The sequence below is a fragment of the Trachypithecus francoisi genome, unplaced genomic scaffold (genome assembly GCF_009764315.1).
Source record: "Trachypithecus francoisi isolate TF-2019V2 unplaced genomic scaffold, Tfra_2.0 Lachesis_group3, whole genome shotgun sequence".
In the NCBI taxonomy this organism is placed as follows: domain Eukaryota; kingdom Metazoa; phylum Chordata; class Mammalia; order Primates; family Cercopithecidae; genus Trachypithecus; species Trachypithecus francoisi.
Window position 1 is genome coordinate 56,010,392 of NW_022681468.1, and position 7,783 is coordinate 56,018,174.

Sequence of the window (7,783 nt, forward strand, 5' to 3'; positions counted from 1 at the left end):
CCTTAAGTTTCATCCATGTTGTAGCATGTGTCAGAATTTCCTTCCTTTTTAAAGCCGAATAATACTTCATTATATGTATATGCCACACTTCGCTTATATAGTGATTTTTTAAAGCCCGATCTCTACCATCATTGTGAACATTGATGAGCAATAGTGCATGTGTTTGAGTCTTCTAATTTTGAAGAGAGATGCTCTAAGAGTTAGTGAATAGCCTGAAATACTGGTTTTTAGAAAGTTAGTGCCTATAAGAAAATGTGTAGACATTTAAATTATTTAAGATAAGAAATAGAGTCTGTTACCTAGTGCCTAAGTCTACAACAAAATTGCTGTGTGAAAAATTTAGGGTTAGACATAAGGAAGAATCTTCTCGTAGTTTTAAAACACTGAATTAAGATTTAAGAGTAGATTAGATAAGGTTCATTACTCTGCCAGTAAAATAAAAGCAGTGTCTTCCACAGTCAAAGGTTTCAATTTTGTTTTAGGCAGATTAAAATTTCCCTATGAGCCTTAGCTGGATAGGTGCGGCTGTTTGACTGACTGCTTATTTTTTAGGTAGAGTGAGTGGGGTTTTGGTCTGTAATCTTCCCATGACGTAGCCAATAGGGCCCACTTTCAAATGGTCAGCGCTACTGTGTCAGAGTAAGCGGTTTCCTAGTGAGGCTATCTTAGCTGCAAGTTTAATATTCATGTGACACTGATCATAAAATATGATTACAGAAAAAGCAGATCAACTTTATTTAGAGGGTCATGCTTTGAATACGCCACTCTGAAAAATAATTTAGGTGGATATACTCTTCTAGATGACACCCTTCTAGACTGGTGTGCTGGTTTGAAAGTATGCTGTTCCTTGTTTAAATATTTAATCTCTTCCATTTTTATTAGGAAAAAATACAATGTAAATTATGAAACAGTAGTGAGTGAATTTTATTTTCCGTAGGATCAATTCAGTATTGTGGTTTTTCCCCTTATTAATAGATTATTTATTTGTCTTCCCTCTGTCAAACCCTGAGCCAACCATGTGGCCCGGGCTGCCTGGGGAGGTACAGGAAAAGGAACACATAGGGCAGACAAGACATGGGAGAAAGAACTGTGGGAGGTGGAGATGGCTCCTTCACATGGCAAAGAGGGTGAGAAAGGCTACCATCAGGCAAAAGAGCCCCATGGCCCCAAGAGGGCAAAGCCCGGATTGGCACAGGAGAAGAGCTATTGCTTCAGAGATGGGTTCCTGGCATGACCATAATGAGGCTCCCAAACACAATAGCAGTCTCAGCCCCAGAGTCAGCCACACTAACTGTGGCAGCCCCAGCCCAGTGAACTTGGGTGCTGTGTCGATGTCCCTGGGAATGGCTCTGGTTTGGAAGCTGTGGCTATGGGCAAGTGAGGTATGGGGACATGAGACTGCTAAGCTGCTGAGGCTCTCATCTGTCCATGTCTGTGGTCATTTCAGCACCCCTGCAGAGAGTGGATGGCTCAGCAGCTGAGAGGTGTTCCTTACCAAGGAGGAGGTGGAGAGGGACTTGAAGCAGGCTATATTTTCAGAGGTTTGGGGGCTGTGGCAGGAGAACTGCTCCCAATGCAGAGAAAACCCATGTGGTGGTTTTTAGATTGGGTTCCCTAGAGGCAGAGCTTGACGTGGAGCCCTAGTAAATCCAGTGATTTATTGGGGAAGTGCATGCAATAGAAGAGATGGGAGAAAAGTAGGATAAGGCAAGGGAAAAAAGATACATAAGAATGTGATTTCAACTGTAGACTAGCTAGCTCTGGCCCCACAAAGGCCCCACAAGCCCTGGAGTGGAAATTTTACTATTAAATGGATCCCATCTTTTATTTTTATTTTTATTATGTTTTTACATCTTTTTTTTTTTTTTGTGACGGAGTCTTGCTCTGTTGCCCAGGCTGGAGTGCAGTGGTGCGGTTTCGGCTCACTGCAAGCTCTGCTTCCTGGGTTCACGCCATTCTCCTGCTTCAGCCTTCCGAGTAGCTGGGACTACAGGTGCCCGCCACCACGCCCGGCTAATTTTTTGTATTTTTAGTAGAGACGAGGTTTACATCTTTTTGAGACAGAGTCTTGCTGTGTTGCCCAGGCTGGAGTACAGTGGCATAATCTTGGCTCACTATAACATCCATCTCTCAGGCTCAAGCAATTCTCATGGCTCAGTTCCCCTGAGTAGCTGGGATTACAGGGGTGTGCCACCATACCTGGCTTATTTTTGTATTTTTAGTAGAGATGGGGTTTCACTATCTTGCCCAGGCTGGTCTTGAACTCCTGGGCTCAAGTGATCTGACCTCCTTTGGCCTCCCAAAGTGCTGAGATTACAGGCGTGAGCCACGAAATTGATCCTACCTTAAAGCATATTCTGTTCAGTCATTGGTCAAGATCTGCCTCCTAGGGTGGTGGGTAGGCTTCCTGGGCAAGGCAATTGCTGTTTGGCCCAGGTAAATTCTCTTGAAGGGGACAGCTCTAAGTTGTCTTGAGACAATACCGTCGGCCCTCTTAGCATCCATGCGTTCTGCATCCCTGGGATCAACCAACTGCAGATGGAAAGTATTCAGAAATAAAATTGTGTTTGTACTGAACATGTACAGATTTTTTTCTTATTATTTCCTAAACGATACCATATAACAACTACTTACATAGCATTTACATTGTATTAGGTATGAAGCTAGAGATGATCTGAAGTATATGGGAGGCTATGCATAGGTTATATGCAAACACCACACCATTGTATATCGGGGATTTTAGCATCTGTGGATTTTGGTAACTGCTAGAGGTCCTGGAACGAATTCCCCATGGAAATTGAGGGATAACCATGCTCACAGGCAAGTATTAGCGTGCCAGCTTGTAACGGGGATATACGTGGAGCACCAGCAGCACCCACTAAAGCACACCCTTTACACTGCTCAGATCTTCTCGCTTCTCCGTAAGTTCATTTCATTCTGACACATCTTTAACTCTCTTCCTCAGTCCCTCTTGCACATTCCTCTTACTTCCTGTCCACAGTAAAAAGAAAAAGAAAAAACTGAAAGAGTACAGAAGATTATTAAATGAAAAGGAGGTAGATCCCTTTTTGGATCTACCAACCTCTCTTCTCAGATAAACTCAATTTATCACTCCAAAATATATACATTATAGCCCTATGCATAAGGCCATCTCCTAGCTTAAGACAGAGCTCCTGTTCCAGCCATCAGGTTTTTCCTCCCGCCAGCAGGAAGGAGAAAGGGAAAGTGGCAGATTGTGCCCTTTCCTTTAAGGACACGTTCTGGGTGTTTCATCTGATATTTTCCCTTGCATCTTATCGTTCAGAAGTGAAGTCATATTGGTACACCTCTCTTCAGTGGTGTCAGGGAAATGTAGTCTTTATCCATGTACTCAATTGAAAATAGGAGGTTCTATTATAAAAGAAGTGGAGAATGATTGTTGAAGGACAACTAGTGGCATGCTCCATACTGCATATCTACAATAATCTTCTCAGTGGTCTCCTTTATTTTTTAGGCAGTTTGGGTGCGTTAGAAATTCTTGATGACTACTCTACTACTGAAAATGTACTAAAAGAACACTGAAATTTCCAAGTGTACCTTACGGTGTTGCTTCCCTACATTCCTAGTTTGTGATTTTATTTTCTAATCTGTTTTACTTTTTTGCTTGTAAAAAAGTACAAGCAAAAGTACATTGCAGTATCAATGTAATATCTGTCAAAGTATAGTTGAACCATTTTTAATCTTGGAATTTATCATTGTAGAAAAGATTTTTTCCTGCATATTTGCAAGGTTAGGAATGTTAATCAGGATAGGCTTGTATTGCTCCCACACCATTTTTTTTTATTATAAAAATCATATTACTACTACCACTTTATATTGCAAACTATGGAGTTGCCTTGTTACCTCAAACTCTCTTTTCTGGTGTTACTAAAATAAGAATGGAAATAACTTAGTTTAATTGTATTTCTCTACAATTTGTCTTTATTGTAGCAAGTTAACTACGGTTTCTAACTGCATTTGACTATCACTGAGAAAATTTAAACAGTCTGAAGTAATTATATCATGCCCATGTAGGGAGTAACGAATAGTGAGTGTCTCAGTTGCTGAGACCAACTTCTGCTTTTCATGATGGTGATAAAGGAGACAGTAACTCCCAGCTTATCGTACATGACTCCATAAGGGATGTGTCTCAGGAAATCTCCAGAATGGAGAGTTTGGGTTTGTAAAAACATATGCACTAGAATGTAGCTTCAAATATGTGTGTACAGAGCCCTATTTTTAAAATACCAACAAAGAAAGATAATGCACAGCATAATATTTCTCTGGTTGGTGAGGATACTTGTGAGATAGTGTTTCTTTATTTTTCACCCTCCAGCGGTGAGTCTCACTGAGAAGCTTGAGATCTTACATTACATAAAGGAGGAATGAGTTGAGGGTTTAAAAAAGGGCTAAACTCCACTTTGGGAGGCCAGGGCGGGTGGATCAACTGAGGTTGGGAGTTCGAGATTAGCCTGACCAACATGGAGAAACCCCGTCTCTACTAAAAATACAAAATTAGTCCAGCGTGGTGGTGCATGCCTGTAATCCTAGTTACTTGGGAGGCTGGGGCAGGGGAATCACTTGAACCTGGGAGGCGGAGATTGCGGTGAGCCAAAATCATGCCATTGCACTTCAGCCTGGGCAACAAGAGCAAAACTCCATCTAAAAAAAAAATAAAAAGGGCTAAACTGTTATCTGTGTTATCTGGGTGTTGATTCAACAAAAAAATTACTCATCTCTGTTAGAGTTTTTCTATACAAACAAAAAAACCAAATGCTCTAAAAACATGTTAAATTTCATCCATGTTTTCCAGAGCAACATTCTTCATGGTTGTCTGCTTATGTGCTTCCAGGTTTAGGAACTGGCAGTGGCAAAACTGTGAGTTGTTTACTGTCTGTGGAACAGTGTTTACTTCTGTAAAGGGTTTTTTCCTAGGCCAGTGTTTTCAAAGCACGTCTTTTATGCCATGTTCATGTCTTCCTGTCCTCTGTACTCTTATTTTCTTATGATTTTTCTTTGAGTAGACTTCTTCCATTTTAACTTTAAATTCATTTTAAAAGGAAATGTTATATTATTGCTACCAGTAAAAACCAGTTTCTTATCACACATAGAAGATAACTGCAATAATAAAATTTAAAAGCCCCATGCTGTTATTACAGAGAAAAAATATCAAATTATAAATGCTATAATTATAGAGTATCAAATTGTAAATACTATAATGATTAAAATTACATATAACATTTCAAATATTATAAATGTCATTGATTTATAAAATGCAACACTAAAAATTAGTTCCTTGAGAAGAATGAAATTTTGGGGGCAGTCAATAATAAGGGAATAGTAGGTTTAATGTTACCTAGTTTAAGACCCAGAGGAAGTTTTACTTCAATAGGATTATTTTTTAATTTTGGTTTTATTTAGTACTGACAGTCTCACTCACATGCGCACATAATCAGAAAGGGCCAAGGACAATTAGTTGCCTTTTCTGATAAAATTACGTATGCTTATACATGTCTAGAAGGAGCACTGTGATGTGTGTGGAATATGCCGTATGAGCAGGCATGTTAGAGGTCTAGGCCATTGTTTATTATTAGCAATGCTTCCAGACAGTTAAGGAGTTCAGTTGCTAGAGATCTGAAACACTCACGCCTATGCCAGGGTGCAGTGCTTTATTCAATCTGAATAAGATGGTTTACTGCAGCCGTAACAACTATTATCTCATTCTAAGCCACAATATCTGTGGATGTGTTATATTAGGTATATATATATATATTTTAATAAGATACAATAAAATAAATACCCAATTATTAAAAAATGTTTGCTGGCATAAATTCTAATTCAGTGGATGCCAACTCATTATATTGTCCATGAGGGAGGAGATCCACACACACTTGGTCCAAGTAACAATCTGTTTATAGAAGAGAGATGATTTAAGGAGCTAGTAAGAGATTTTCATCTGTAGCACAAGGTATTTATTTGCATTTTTGAATTTGAGATTTTTCAGAGAAAAGTATGTGTTTTAAGATATTTCAGAAAAATAAAATTCTGCATCCCACCCCAGTGCATTTCTTTTAAGACTGCATTTACCCAAAATGCAGAGGCAGATTCCATGTTGGTATTTGATAAAATAGTAGAAGTAATTCCTGGAAGTTTCTGGGAGACCTTGTCATTTGATATTACTTTTATATAAATAAACCATTACTAACCCAGAATTAGGGAACTAGCAGATTTTCTAGAGCAGCATCAGTCTTTTGACGGGACAAAAGTGTTTATCGCTCTCAGATTTGCAGCTCATTTTGCTGTTAGCATAAAAGCAGAGGCTTTGAAACTATACCATAAAGGTTAGAAATGAGAAACCATCCCTGAACACTCTTAAGATCTTGTAAGAAATTACTTGGCTTTGTCATTTCTATCAATAAGTGACCTTTCAGTAAACATGATTGAAACTCAAAATCAAAATTTAAAAGGTAGAAGGCAATAGCTTAATAGATTTTATGTTTGGAAGTATTTTAGTTTGGAAAGAGCCTTTTTTTTTTTTTTTTTTTTTTTTTTTTTTGCCAACAAAATGTATATTGGACTCAGTTTCCAAAGGTTGCTTTAAGCTCTCCAATTCTTATAATGTTGGGACTTGGAGATCTAAGCTATTTCCACTGCCACTTTCTTCAATGGATGAAGAGACAGAAATGATTAAAGATGCTTATCTTCAATTTACCAGCTAGGGATTTAAAAATGTTTTCTGAAATGACTTCAGCAATCACTTACTGAGGGTGATAGTTGCTGGTATCACTGACCTTTGCCCTAGAGATGTTCACATCCAGTGACAGAGGCAGGCATTTACATAATGCAAGCCAAATGGTGATGAATGATCTATATCTATTTAAAGTGGGAAAATGTGGGAGAGAAGAGGAAGCAATTAATTCTTGGCTGGGGACAGCTTTGCAGGAGCAATACTTCAGTGGAACTTTTAAAATAAGGAGTTTGCCTGATGGAAAATGAGAGTAAGGCATTTGAGGTAGAAGCATGGTGGCTTGATCAAAGATGAATGAGTCACCCTGTGGGACTGAGGCGGGTGGTGGTAGAAATGAGGGGAATCTAGGGCATGTTGGGATCTCTTGGGAAGGTTTTTGAATTCTATACCGTAGACTTTGACATTATCCTATAGTAGGTGATGAACCATCACAAAGTTGAATAATGGAATGATACCATTCAACCGGTTTTACAAAAGATAACTGGGAGCAATTTGGGTGGGGAGGATTGGAAGCAGAAAAACCAATAAGGGGCTTATGCAGTCACCTGGGTGAGAGGTGATGATGAACTAGTGAAGGAAAATGAGATGAAGATACAGACTCAAAAGATAGATTAAACACAGAATCAACAGAACTTAGCTATTGATGGACATGTAAGTAAATAATGGTAATTCAGTGTTAGTTCTGTAATAAAGGCATATACAGGCTACTGTGAAAGACCAGAGAAAGTTTCACAGATGGTTGACCTGGCAACTGCATGTCAGCAGTTTTTATTATAGTTGGGTTTCACATGAGAGTCACCTGGGAATCTTAAAAAAATCTATCAGGCTGGGCGTGGTGGCTCACACCGGTAATCCCAGCACTTTGGGAGGCCAAGGCGGGAGAATCACTTGAAGTCAGGAGTTTGAGACCAGCCTGGCCAACATCGTGAAACCCTGTCTCTACCGAAAATAGAAAAATCAGCCAGGTATGGTGACATATGCTTGTAATCTCAGCTACTTGAGAAGCTGAGGAAGGAG

At 39.3% G+C, this 7,783-nt stretch overlaps 1 pseudogene; it reads right to left on the reverse strand.

Moving 5' to 3' along the window:
• Positions 1–1,111: 1,111 nt before the first annotated feature.
• On the reverse strand, positions 1,112–1,590 carry LOC117071025 (annotated as a pseudogene).
• Between the last annotated feature and the right edge of the window lie 6,193 nt (positions 1,591–7,783).